This window comes from Molossus molossus, unplaced genomic scaffold (assembly GCF_014108415.1).
Source record: "Molossus molossus isolate mMolMol1 unplaced genomic scaffold, mMolMol1.p scaffold_m16_p_1, whole genome shotgun sequence".
NCBI classification, from domain to species: domain Eukaryota; kingdom Metazoa; phylum Chordata; class Mammalia; order Chiroptera; family Molossidae; genus Molossus; species Molossus molossus.
Window position 1 is genome coordinate 1,440,710 of NW_023425344.1, and position 14,190 is coordinate 1,454,899.

Genomic DNA, 14,190 nt, shown 5'->3' on the forward strand with positions numbered 1-14,190 from the left:
GGCCACGGCGGCGCGAGCGGCGGCAAGGCCGGCCCGGCGGCGGCGCTGCGCGGCTCCCAGGCCGCGGGCCTGGCGGCCCCGGGCGGCGCGGCGGCGGCCAACGGGCCCCTCGGCGCGGGCGCGGGCGGCGCCGCCCCCGGAGGCTACTTCGAGGTGAGCGGCGGGGGCGGGGAGGGCGCGGGGCCGCTCCCGCGGGTAACGGGCTGCGGCGCGGGGCCGGGCGGCGGCTCGTGACAGCCTGTCCGTGGACCCGGCATCTTCCGGGCGAGGCGCCGCCGCTCTGCCCACCTGCGCGCGGCTGTCACGGCCCCGGGGGTGGTGCCACCTCGGCGCGCGCGGGGCTCGTCCTGGAAACGGCTCGCGTGCAGTTCCAGAGTCGCGCGAGTCAGGTGACACGCGGGGCTCCCTCCGCGGGCCGGGGCCGGTGCGCGGTGCCCCGGGCCCACCTCCTCCCGGCCCTGCCAAGCGCCCGGGCGGCGGCGCGTCCGCAGGGCGGGCGCCGGGCGCCACCTGACAGCGCGCCGAGGCGGCCCCGGGCCCCCGCCCTGCTTTCCAAGTTTGCAGGGGTCGTCGGTGGTCCGGCGGCGGTGTTTGCGGTCGGGACTCGAGGGATCGAGATGACTCTTCTCTGTCCGGGAAGGTGCGCCGTGCGGGCACCGGCCGACGTGGGTGCTGCCATTTTTGTCCGCTCGTGGTCGCAACCTTCCGCGGGCAGGTTCCGGCGGTGGGCTTGCAGCTGGCGGCGTCATGTCCACCGTTCACTCGGCTCCCGGAACATCACGGACCCCCCCCCCCCCAAAAAAAAGTTGCCAGAACTGTTAAGTATTATTATTATTATTATTTTAAGACATTTGCAATGAAAAGGCGTCACCTATAGTATTTGGGTGCCAAATGGTGGGGCAGAAATTGTTTTATGAAAGATTCAAAACACGGTGCAGGAACGGCGTGTCGTGAGGGCAGACGAGGGGCCGTGGCCTATGGCCCACTGCCTGCGGCTGACACCGCCGCGGGTGCGCGGGCTGGTTTCAGGCCAGAGTATTAGTGTGGTCAGTGCAGTTGTGCGGCTGTTTGTGTAGGACCCTGGGCCAAACCCCTGGACTTCACATTCTCCAGAGGTTGTGCTGGTCCTGTACTCCGGAGAGGAAACCAGGGGTAGTTCTTAGGATCCAGGATGAGGCTCCAGTTGGTGGATCCGCGCCTGCAAGTTAAGAGCAGTGTTTGTTGCTGCTGGGGGACCGGGAGGAGTTCTGCCTGTGTAAATCATTTGCAAAAATGTGGGTACTATTTGCTGTTGCTGGATGTAAGATCTACCCATTTCTATTGATTAAATAAAAAACAGGGTGGTGGTGCAATGGAGTCCTTATACTAGTCTTTCATTCAGTTATCTCAGGGTTTAATGATTCCCTTTTTTAGCTGAAGTAGTCTGCATTTCCCAGAGAGGCTCATGATTTCTGGGGTTCCTGCTCTTCATTCCATACAGAGTCACCGGGGCAGGTTTCCAAGAGGAATGAGACTGGAAGGACTCTTCACTCTCAGAGGGTCTCAGTCCCACTGCCCTGTGTGCTGGGCACAGCGCTGAGTGTTAGACCCAGGACCACCTCCCTCAAGGTGGCTGCTAGGGCAAGGAGGGCGTTTGTGCTTATGGGTGACTTCTACAAAGAAATGAGGGCGATGGCATAAGTAGGGAGACATAACATAGCTTATAGTGTCTTTGGCTCACAGCGGAATCCTGGTACACAGAGTTTGGGGGCATAAACTTGGTAGGCTTCGTGTCCTCAGGCAGGGTGTTGACCGCAGCTGCCTCAGTCTAGGTGATGTGGCACCCAGCTCCTCAGATAATTCTAAGCATTCAACAAGTGAAGGCGGGGAGGATGCTCACATAGTGCCCAGTGGCACCCAGTGCTGGGTGTGTGCGTGATACTGATTGTTCAGGAGGCTTCGAGGGCCTTTATTAGGGGCTCTGCTGCAGGGCCGTTCTGGATGCTGATCAAGCTTTCCCCACCTGCAGAGCGGGGAAACAACACATGGGTTAAAAGCCATGGACGTGGGTCTTGACAAGCCCTTGGATAACGCCTCGTGTGGTGGTCTGCTCGAATAGGACGGAGCGGTGGCCCCAAAATGGGAAGTTGGTAGGTCAAGGATGTCATGAAGATATATATATATATATATATGTGAAAACTGGAAGACCTACTAGACAAATTCAAAAAGAGCTGTAAGCACTTAATGAATATATTTTGCATTTCTACTTTAAAATATGTTTTTATTGATTTTCTAGAGAGAGAGACAGAAACGTCAGTGTGAGAGAGAAACATTGATTGGCTACCTCCTGCACGCCCCTCACTGGAGACAGAGCCTGCAACTGGGGCATGTGCCCTGACCAGGAATCACACTGGGACCTCTCAATCCATGGGACGATGCCTAATCTACTGAGCCACATCGGCCGGGCTACATTTCTATTTTAAAATGTAATTTTTATAGTGTTCATGCTGTATTAAGTGTGGAAAGCAGCTTACAAAATGGAGAAGTTTATGGACTCGTTTTTGTAAAATATCTGTGTGCGTATATTTTTTTTTAAGACTGCATTTTATTTGCTTTCAAGGTTTTTTTTAATCCTCACATTTTTTTACATTTATTTTTTTACATTTATCTTCAGACAGAGTGTGAGAGAGAGAGAAACATCAATGTGAAAGAGACCCATCGACTGGTTGCCACCCACATGACCCCGACTGGAGCTGGAGACAAATCACAACTGAGGCATATGCCCTTGGCCAGAATCGAACCTGGGACTCCCTGGTCAGAAGGCCGACGCTCTAACCGCTGAGCCAAACTGGCCAGGGTGGTGTGTGTGTGTGTGTGTGTGTGTGTGTGTGTGTGTTTATTTATTTTTGCATAGGAAAGTCTGGTAGGGTACATCAAAATGTTTTGTGGTGGAAATTTTGATGGCCTTCTTTCCTTTTTGCACATCACTTAAGATTCGAGCTTTAAGACTTCTTTCTCTACAATGGACATAAAGAGCAAAAAAGTGAATGATGTCTTCACAACCTATTATCAAAAAATTTTTTTTCAAATAACATTAATTTTGATTATTTCTACCTTTTTACAGTTAAACATATAGGTATTATATACCAAATGAAAATATTTAGACCATCGGAATTATTTTCTGAATGGATGTGAAAAATTAAGTCATACACATTAAAAGTCAGAATTTCTCTTATGGAAATTGATTCATTTCACTAGCTTTTGGAATATCAAATTACATAAAATTTAATATATTTTTATTGATTTTTTTTTTTTTTTAGAGAGAGTGGAAGGGAGAGGAAGAGAGAGAGAGAAACATCAGTCCGCTGGATCCTTCTCACCACTGGATATCAAGCCTGCGACGCAGGCGCATGTGCTCTGACTGGGAATCAAACTAGTGACCTCTTGTGCATGGGTTGATGTCCAACCACTGAGCCACACTGGCTGGGCTCAAATTACATATAATTTACACTCATGGAGGGCTCACTAGGAACTTAGGGCATTTTTGTAATGCTGTTAGATTTATAAAAGGAAGCCATTTGGTACATTTTTAAATACCAATATTAAAGTTTTGAAGTCAGCCCGGCCGGTGAGCATCGACCCTGCACCAAGAGGTCCCAGTTTAATTCCCGGTCAGGGCACATGCCCAGGTTGTGGGCTGATCCCCAGTGGGGGGCATGCAGGAGGCGGCCAATCAGTGTTCTCTCTCATCAATGTCTCTATCTCTCTCTCCCTCTCCCTTCCTCTATCTCTAAAATCAATAAAGGAAAAATATTTTAAAAAATAAGTAAATAAAGCTTTGAAGTCAGAGAAACCTAATGTAGTTTAGGGGGTGTTTGTTTTCCATGGCTGAAAAGGTGGCAAGATGGAGATAACGTTGATATGTTTAAAGGCTATCAGACTGTATCCTGTGGTTAGATGATGTGATTATGGATCTTGGGGTACTTTGGGGTACACTTAGAGGTCTTTACTGTGTTGTAGAAATCACTGTCATGACAAAACGAGGTTTAGTCATAACTCTATAGTTCACATTTGCCTTAGTGACCTGAGCAGTAGGTCAGAGAAAGATCTAGAACCTCGTTTGTTTTAACTGTGATTTGCTGCAGCTGTAGAGAGGGCCTCTGTGACTCCATGTCGTATGTATCTGTACAGCCATGTAACCACTATATCAAGATACAGAATATTCCCAGTGCCCCACAGTGCTTCCTTGTTCTCCTTCCATAGTCATCCTCACCATTATTCTCATATTTTTTGCCTGTTTTGTTTTTAAATATGTTTTTATTGATTTTTTAGAGAGAGAAACATCGATATGAAAGACAAACATCTATTGGCTACCTCCTTCACTCTCCCTACTGGGGATCAAGCCTAGGACCTCTCAGTCCATGGGACTGTGCTCAGTCCACTTAGCCACACCCACACTGGCTGGGCCATTTTGCCTGTTTTTAAATTTCATGTAAAAGTACTCTGGCCCTGGCCGGTTTGGCTCAGCGGTTAGAGCATTGGCCTGTGGTCTAGAGAGACCCGGGTTCGGTTCCCGCTAAGGGCATGTACCTCGGTTGCAGTGTGTCCCCGGCCCTGGTTGGGTCGCGTGGGTGGCAGCCACTCTATGTGTCTCTTTCACGTCGATGTTTCTCTCTCTCCCCCTCACACTCCGTCTGAACCAAAAATGGGAACATGTCCTCCGGTGAGGATTAAAAAAAAAAAAAAAAGTACTCTGTGCCAATGCTGTTTGGCTTAACGTTATATCTGAGATATGTCCATGTAGCAATTCACGATTATTTTTCATGGATGCAGTTTTTCGTTGTGTGGATAAGCCACAATTTATACACTCTAATATTTTTTTTATAATCCTCACCCAAGGATATTTTTTCATTTATTATCACACAGAGTGGGAGGGAGGGAGAGAGAGAAAGAGAGAAACATCAATGTGAGAGAGACACATCAATTAAATTGGTTGCCTCCTGCACAACCTTGACCAAAGCCAGGGACGAATGGCAACCGAGGTATGGCCCTTGACAGGAATCGAACCCAAGACTCTTTGGTCCATGGGCCAATGCTATAATCACAGAGCCAAACTGGCCAGGGCTCCATTCTAATTTTGATGGATATTTAGGGTACTTTATTTTAAGGCTGACCCAAATCAAGCTGATATGCACATTCCTGTATACATATTTTGGTGGATATAAGTACTCATTTCAATCAAGATAGAGTTGCTGCCCTGGCTGGTTTGGCTCAGCAGTTAGTGTCTGGTCGGGGTTGTGCAGGAGGCAACCAGTCAATGTGTCTCTCTCACATCGATGTTTCTCTCTTTCTCCCTTTCTCCCTCTCTTTCTCCTTCCCTCCCATTCTATCTAAAGATAAAATGGAAGAGCCCTGGCCAGTTTGGCTCAGCGGTTAGAGCGTCGGCCTGCGGTCTGGAGAGACCCGGGTTCGGTTCCCGCTAAGGGCACGTACCTCGGTTGCAGTTTGACCCCGGCCCTGGTTGGTCGTGCGGGTGGCAGCCACTCGATGTGTCCCTTTCACATCGATGTTTCTCTCTCTCTCTCTGTTCCTCTCTCTCCCTCCCACTCTACCTGAACAAAAAATGGAAAAATGTCCTCGGGTGAGGATAAATAAAAAAAAAAAAAATAATAATAATAAAGATAAAATGGAAGAAAATATCCTTGGGTGGATTGAAAAAAAAAAAAGCAGAGTTGCTAGATATATATTTATTTGATTTTATACTGCCAGACAGTTCTTCTAAATGGTATTATTGTATGTTAATTAAAAATTTACATGGAGTAGCATTGATACTTGACAGTGTATAGTTCTTTGGATTTTAATACATAGATTTATGTATGCACTCTGACAGTCAGGATACAGAGCAGTGTCATTATCCACAAAGGCTCACTCATGCTCACACTCCCCATCCATGAACTCTTGCCAGCTGGTACTTCGTTACTATGATTTGTCTTGGAGAAGTCATAAATGGAACCATATGGTACCTAATTTTTTGAGACTGTTTTATTTCACTTAGCATAGTCACTTTGAGACTAATGTGTTGCAGGTATCAGTGATATGTACTTTTTTTTACTGCTGAGTAGTAGTCCACTGTACAAATGTACCACAATTTATCCATTCTCCTGTTGGTGGTCATTGGGGTTCTTTCAGGGTTTTGGTGATAGTAAACAGAGCTGCTATGAAAGTTTTTGTGTGAAAGTAAATTTTCATTTCTCCATGGTAAATACCAAACAGTGGGAGCTGGGTTGTATAGTAACGTAAGAAATTGCTGAACTTTGTTCCAGAGTTACTGTACCATTTTAACTTCCACCCGCACTTGATATTGGCAGTAGTTTTTATTGTAACCTGTTTGATAAATAGGTGTGTAGTGGCATTGTGGCCTTTTTTTTTTAAATCCTCACCTGAGTACATTCTTCCATTTTTTGTTCAGATAGAATGGGAGGGAGAGAGAGGAAGAGAGAAACATCGACGCGAAAGGGACCCATCGAGTGGCTGCCTCCTGCATGACCCCAACCAGGGCCGGGGACAAACTGCAACCAAGGTACGTGCCCTTAGCAGGATCCAAACCCCGGTCTCTCTGGACCGCAGGTTGACGTTCTAACTACTGAGCCAAACTGGCCAGGGTGGCATTGTGGCTTTAATTTGTATTTCCCTAATGATTACTGATATTGAACCCTTTTCACGTGTTTATTTAATTATTTGACATTCTTTTTTTTTTTTAATCTTCACGCGAGGATATTTTTCCATTGATTTTCAAGTAGAGTTGGGGGGAACATCAATGTGAGAGACTGCCTCCCACACAACCAAGGATTGAATGGCACATGCTCCTGACTGGAATTGAACCCAAGACTCTTTGGATCTGCAGGCTGACGCCCCAACCACTGAGCAAAACCAGCCAGGGCTGCCTGTTTTTGTTTTTAAATCCTTACCCCAGCACATACTTGGAGGGAGGGAGGGAAGAGGGAGAGGTGGAGGAGGGAGGGAGGGAGGGAGGGAGGGAGGGAGGGAGAGGTAGAGAGGGGGAGGGAGAGAGGGGGAGGGAGAGAGAGAACATCAATGTGAGAGATAAACGTCGATCCGTTGCCTTTGCCTTCTGTATGTGCCTCGACCAGGGATGAGAACTGCAACCCAGGATGTGACCTGACCAGGAATCGACCTGGCAATCTCTCTGTGCACAGGATGACGCTCTACCAACTAAGCCACTCCAGCTGGGCCAGACTTTACCTATTTTTAATCAGGTTATTTTCTTTTGAGTTTTGAGAGTTTTTTATAATTCTGGACATGAGTGCTTTGTCAGATATGTGATTTGCAAACATTTCTTCCAGTTTGTAGCTTGTCTTTTTATCCTATTAACTGCTTTTCAAAGAAAAAATAATAATTTTGATAAAGTTCAACTTACCTGTTTTTCTTTTATGAATCACACTTTTTGGTGTCATGTTAAGAACTCTTTGTTTATAAAAACCTTAGGTTGTATATTTTTTTCTAAAAATTTAATAGTTTTACAGTTACATTTGTGATTCATTTTGAATTAATTTTGTGTAAGATCAGATTTAGTTAGGGATCTTTTTTTTTTTTTTTAAATATATGAATGTCATGTTGTTCCAAACCCATTTTTTGAAAGAATATCCTTTACCCATTACATTGGCTTTTCACCTTTGTCAAAACTCAAATAGCCATATTTGTGTGGGTTATTTCTGAACTCTATTCTGTTCCATTGGTTGGTGGGACTGACCTAATGCCTATAGTATACTGTCTTCATTACTGTAAGTCTTCAAGTTGGGCAAGGTGGTTCCTCCAACTTAAAAACATTGTTTTGGCTATTGATTGTTTGGCTTTTTCATACATTTTAGAATCAGCTTGTCTGTATCTCAAAATAATTTTTATGGGATTTAACTGGAATAGCCTTAAATCTGTAGATCAGTTTCGTGGATATGTATTTACTATGTTGACTCTTCCAATCTATGAACATGGTATGTATCTATTAAGTCATCTTCTTCTTCTTTTTTTTTTGCAATTTATTTAACATAGAACACCTCTTTGATTTCTTTCATCAGTGTTTTGTAGTTTTCAGCATACAGATCCTGTCTATGGTTTGTTAGGTTTATACATAAGTATTTCTTTTTTTTTTTCAACTTTTGTAAATGGTGTTTTTTAAAACTTCCATTTATTTATTGCTAGTATACAGAAATGTAATTAGTTGTTGTGTGTTCACTTCCTATCCTTTGATCTTGTTAAAATCATATATTCCAGGGTGATTTTTGTGGATTCATAGGGGGTTTTTTGTGGATTCATTTGGATTTCTTCTAAATTTTTTTTTTTAATCCTCACTCGAGGATATTTTTCTTCAGATAGAGTGGGAGGGAGAGAGAAGGGGAGAAAGGGACATAGAAACATTGACTGGTTGCCTCCACACGACCCCAACCAGGGCCAGGGACAAACCGCAACTGGAGTATGTGCCCTTGACCAGAATCGGACCCGTGACTCATTGGTCCGCGTGCCGACGCTCTACCGCTGAGCCAAATTGGCCAGGTCATTTGGATGTCTGTGTAGATAATCATATTGTCTGTGAATAGTGATTCTTTTTCTTGTTTCTCTATTACACTGACTAGGCTTTAGTACAGTTTTCTTGTTCCTGATTTTAGGGGAATCACTCAGTATTTCATCATGAAATGTGATGTCTGCTGTAGATTTTTTGTAGCTGCCCATCATAAGGTTTTTGCTGAGAATTTTATTAATGGATGTTGGACTTTGTCAAATGCTGCTTTTTTTTTTTTATCCTCACCCGAGGACATTTTTCCATTTTGTTCAGGTAGAGTGGGAGGGAGAGAGGGGAACAGAGAGAGAGAGAAACATCGATGTGAAAGGGACACATCGAGTGGCTGCCACCCACACGACCAACCATGGCCGGGGACAAACTGCAACCGAAGTACATGCCCCTAGCGGGAACCGAACCCAGGTCTCTCCAGACCACAGGCCGACGCTCTAACCGCTGAGCCAAACTGGCCAGGGCTGCTTTTTTTTTTTTTAAATATTGTTAACTTTATTTTATTTTTTGGTACATGCCCCTAGCGGGAACCGAACCCGGGACTCTCTGGTCCACAGGCTGACGCTCCAACCGCTGAGCCAAACCGACCAGGGCATCAAATGCTTTTTAAAAAATGTATTTATTTTTGGGAGGGAGAGAGGGAAGCATATGAGAGAGAAACATTGATTGGCTGCCTCCTGCATGCCCCTCACTGGGGATCGAACCCAAAACCCAGGCAGGTGCCCTGACCAGGAATTGAGCTGGGACCTCTCAGTCCATGGGATGATGCCTAAATCCACCGAGCCAGCTGGATTGTAAAATGCTTTTTGAATTAATTGATATGGTCATGTTGATTTTGTTTTTTTAGACTGTTAATGTGGTAGATCACATTATTGACTTTTGGATATTGAACCAGCTTTGCATTCCTGAAATAAACCCTGCTTGGTCATGGTACATTATTCTTTAAATTGCTGGATTCAGTCTGATGTGGTTCAGTGGTTGAGGGTCGACCCATGCACCAAGAGGTTGTCAGTTTGATTCCTAGCCAGGACACATACCCAGGTTGCAGGCCCGATCCCCAGTGGGGGGCATGTAGGAGGCAGCTGATTGATGTTCTTTTTCTTTTATAACAATATAATACTACTGGCCTCATAAAATAAATTTAGAATTGTTTCTTTTTACAGTTGACCCTCGTTTATTGCAGTTAATCAGTTCCAGACTCTACCGTGATAAATGAATTGCCACGAAGTAGGATTCTTTACTTATTATACAGTCGTCCCTCGCCACTTCACGCTTCGACTTTCATGGCTTCACTCTATTTTGAAGCGTGAAGTGGCGAGGGACGACGCTGCTAAAGTCGAAGTGTGAAGTGGCGAGGGATGACTGCATTTTTATTGGTCTGTGCTTTTCAAATAATTTGCCCATTTCATCTAAGTTTTTGAATTTATGTGTGTAGAGTTGCCTGTGGTGGTCTTTAATTTTTTCATATGTCTCTTGGCCATTTGTATGTTCTTTTTGGAGAAGTGTTTATTCAGGTCCTTTGCATATTTTTTAATTGGATTATTTGTCTTTTATTGAGTTGTATGAGTACTTTATATATTTTGGAAATGAACCTCTTGTTCGATGTATCACTGGCAGATGTATTCTCCCTTACAGTGGTTCCCTTTTCATGGTTTATTTTGCTGTGCAGAAGCCTTTCAGTTGTTTACGTAGTACCATTTGTTTATTTTTTCCAGTTTCTGCTGCCGTAGGTGATGTATCGGTGAAAATTCTGCTATGTGAGATGCCTGAGATATTGCTGCGTGCATTTCCTTCTAAGACTTTTATGGTTTCATGACTTATATTTTCATCAATTTTAATTTTATTCTTGTTTATAATGGTGTAAGTTGGTGATCTAGTTTCATTTATTTTGTATGTGTCCAATGTTCCCAACACCATTTATTGGAGAAATTGTCTTTACTCCATTGTATGCTATTGCCTTCTTTGTCAAATATTAATTGAGCATAATGGCATGGGTCGATTTCTGGGTTCTCTGTTCTTTTCCGTTGATCTATATGTGTCCAGTGTTCCCAACACCATTTATTGGAGAAATAGTCTTTACTCCATTGTATCCTATTGCCTCCTTTGTCAAATATTAATTGAGCATAATGGCATGGGTCAATTTCTGGATTCTCGGTTCTGTTCCATTGATCTATATGTATATAATTTTTGCCAGTACCAGGCTGTTTTGATTACAGTGGATTTGTAGTATAACATAATATCCAGAATTGTGATCCCTCCAACTTTGTTCTTCTTTTTCAAGATTGCTGTGGCTATTTGGGGTCTTTTTTGGTTCCGCATAAACTTTTGGAGTATTTGTTCTAGATCTGTGAAATAGATTTAATAGGGATTGCATTGAATCTATAGATTGCTTTGGGTAATATAGACATTTTAATGATGTTGATTCTTCCAATCCATGAGCATGGTATATCCTTCTACTTTTATCTTCTTCTATTTCTTTTTTCAAAATCCTGTAGTTTTCTGAGAACAAGTCTTTTACCTCCTTGGTTAAGTTTATTCCCAGGTACCTTAATTTTTTTGTTGCAATGGTAAATGGGATTTATTGATTTTTTTTTAGTTTCTCTTTCTGTGTGTTCATTATTAGTGTATAAAAATGCCATTGAACTCAGCCAGTGTGCTCAGTGGATTGAGCATTGTTCCATGGACAGAGGTCCCAGTTTGATTTTTGGTCAGGTCACATGCCCAGGTTGCGGGCTCGATCCCCACTTGGGGGCGTGCAGGAGGCAACCGATCGATGTTCTCTTACATCGATGTTTCTATCTGTCCCTTCCGCTCTCTCTAAAATAGTCAATAAAAACATAAAAAAAAAATGCCATTGATTTCTTGATGTTAATTTTGTATCCTGCTATTTTGCCAAATTCATTTATTAAATATAGATTTTTGGTGCAATCTTCAAGGTTTTCTATGTAGATTTTTGGTGCAATCTTCAAGGTTTTCTATGTACAATATCATGTCATCTGCAAATAATGACAGTTTCACTTCCTTTTTCAATTTGGATATTTTTTTCTTGTCTGATTGCTGTGGCTAGGACTTCTAAGTACTATGTTGAATAAGGGTGGTGAAAAGTGGGCATCCCTTGTTCTTGTTCTTAAGGGAAATGTTTTTAGTTTTATGCTCATTGAGTATGATGTGGCTGTAGGTTTGTCATATATGGCCTTTATTATGCTGAGGTATGATCCCACTGTTCTCACTTTGCTGAGAGTTTTTACCAAAAATGGGTGCTGGGTTTTGTTGAATGCTTTTTTTTTCTGCATGTATTGATATGGTCATATGATTTTTATCTTTCATTTACTTATGTGGTGTGTCACAGTTATTGATTTGCAACTGTTGTACCAGCTTGCATCCTGGAATAAATCCCACTTGGTCATGAAACGTCTGTGTGTGTGTGTGTGTGTGTGTGTGTGTGTGTGTATGTATTTGGTCTGTCACAGTTAATGATTTGCAACTGTTGTACCAGCTTGCATCCTGGGATAAATCCCACTTGGTCATGAAACGTCTGTGTGTGTGTGTGTGTGTATTTGGTCAGGTCACATGCCCAGGTTGTGGGCTTAATCCCCACTTGGGGGCGTGCAGGAGGCAACCGATCACACACACACACACACACACACACGTATTTTAAACTTATCTTTATTGTAGAAAGTATTACAAATGTTCCCCCCTTTATCCCCTATTCATCCCTTCCTCCCTGCTCCTGCCCCCCTTTTGCCTTATCCACAGTATTGTCTGTGTCCATTGTTCATGCATATATGCATATAATTTCTTTGGTTTATCTCTTCCCCCTCCCCACTTCCTTCTCAGGTTCATCACTCTAACAACCAATTTGTACTTCTCAATCCCTTCACCTTTTTCACCCATTCCCCCAACCCCCCTCCCATCTGGCAGCAGTCAAAATGTTCTTTGTATCTTTGAGTCTGTTTCTGTTCTGCTTGTTCATTTGGTTTGTAAATTCAGTTGTTGATAGATATGTATTTATTGCCATTTTATTGTTAATATTTTTTATCTTCAAGAAGACCCTTTAACATTTCATATAGTACTGTTTTGGTGGTGATGAACTCCTTTAGCTTTTTCTCATCTGGGAAGTTCTTTGTATGTATATCAATTATAAATGATAGCTTGCCAATTGGGATAGATTTCTCTTAGTTGTAGGTCCTTGCTTTTCATCACTTTGAATTATATTCACCTTCTGACCTGTAAAGTTTCTTTTGAGAAATCAGCTGACAGTCTTATGGGAGTTCCCTTGTAGGTAACTAACTGCTTTTTGCTTGCTGCTTTTAAGATTGTCTCTTTGTCTTCAATCATTTACATTTTAATTATGATGTGTCTTGGTGTGGACCTCTTTGGGTTCATCTTGTTTGGGACTCTGTGCTTCCTGGACTTGTATGTCTGTTTCCTTCACCAAGTTAGGGAAGTTTTCTGTCATTATTTTTACTTTTAATTTTTTATTTCCTTTATTGATTTTAGAGAGAGAGAAAGTAAGAGGGAGAGATAGAAACATCGATGATGAGAGAACATCGATTGACTGCCTCCTGCATTCCCCCCACTGGGAATTGGCACACAACCCAGGCATGTGTCCTGACCCAGAATCGAACCAGCGACCTCTTGGTGCGTGGGTCGACACTCAACCACTGAGCCACACCGGCCGACTGTCATTATTTTTTCTTTTTTTTTTATCCTCACCCTATTTTTTCAAATAGGTTTTCAATTTCTTGCTCTCTTTCTTCTCCTTCCAGCACCCGTATGATGCGAATGTTGGCACACTTCAAGTTGTCTCAGAGGCTCCTTACATTATCCTCATTTTTTTGGAGTTTTTTTTCATTTTGCTGTTCTGTTTGTATGTTTTTTGCTTTCTTATATTTCAAATCAATGGTTTGATTCTTGGCTTCACCTACTCTACTATCAATTCCCTGTAAATTATTCTTTATTTCACTTAGTTTATTCTTCATTGGTGACTGGTCCTTTTTTATGTTTTTGAGGTCCTCACTAACTTCCTTGAGCGTCCTTATAAGCAGTGTTATGAATTCTGCATCTGTTAGATTGCGTATCTCCATTTCATTTAGTTCTTTTCGTAGGATGGCCTCTTGTAGTAGGTGTCCTGTTGGGTCCAGTGGTACAGCTTCCCTAATCACCCTAGTTGGGTACTCAAGGTATACCCTCTGTGAGGACTATACACCCTTCAGTTGTAATTGGGTCTGGATTGCTGTTGGCATATTAATGGGAGAGATTTACTCAGACTTATTAGCTGCAAGGACTAGTTATGACCACTGCCCATCAACCTCTGACCATCTTGGAGGATCAGCTTTGCAGGGGCCCACCTCACACAGAGCAAGACTTACTTCAGCAGGGCTCTGGTACACGCTGAGTCTGCCCTTTGAGTGTGTCACTTGTGGAGATGGTTGGGTGATGGTCCTTTGACATGGTCTGAAGCTGTCCACACTGTGTGCTGGCTTTGGGGCCTTCTGTGAGCCACAGGTCAAGGTCAGCCACTGCTTGTGTTCTATCCAGGGCCACCAGACATAAGCTACAATGCTATCTGTAGATGGCTGCTGCTTGTGCTGGGCTTAGAGGTGCCCAGGCAAGGTGAAGCTGTG

General features: G+C 43.5%; 1 pseudogene; it reads right to left on the bottom strand.

Moving 5' to 3' along the window:
* Positions 1 to 2,177: 2,177 nt before the first annotated feature.
* LOC118622077 lies at positions 2,178 to 2,222 on the bottom strand (annotated as a pseudogene).
* Between the last annotated feature and the right edge of the window lie 11,968 nt (positions 2,223 to 14,190).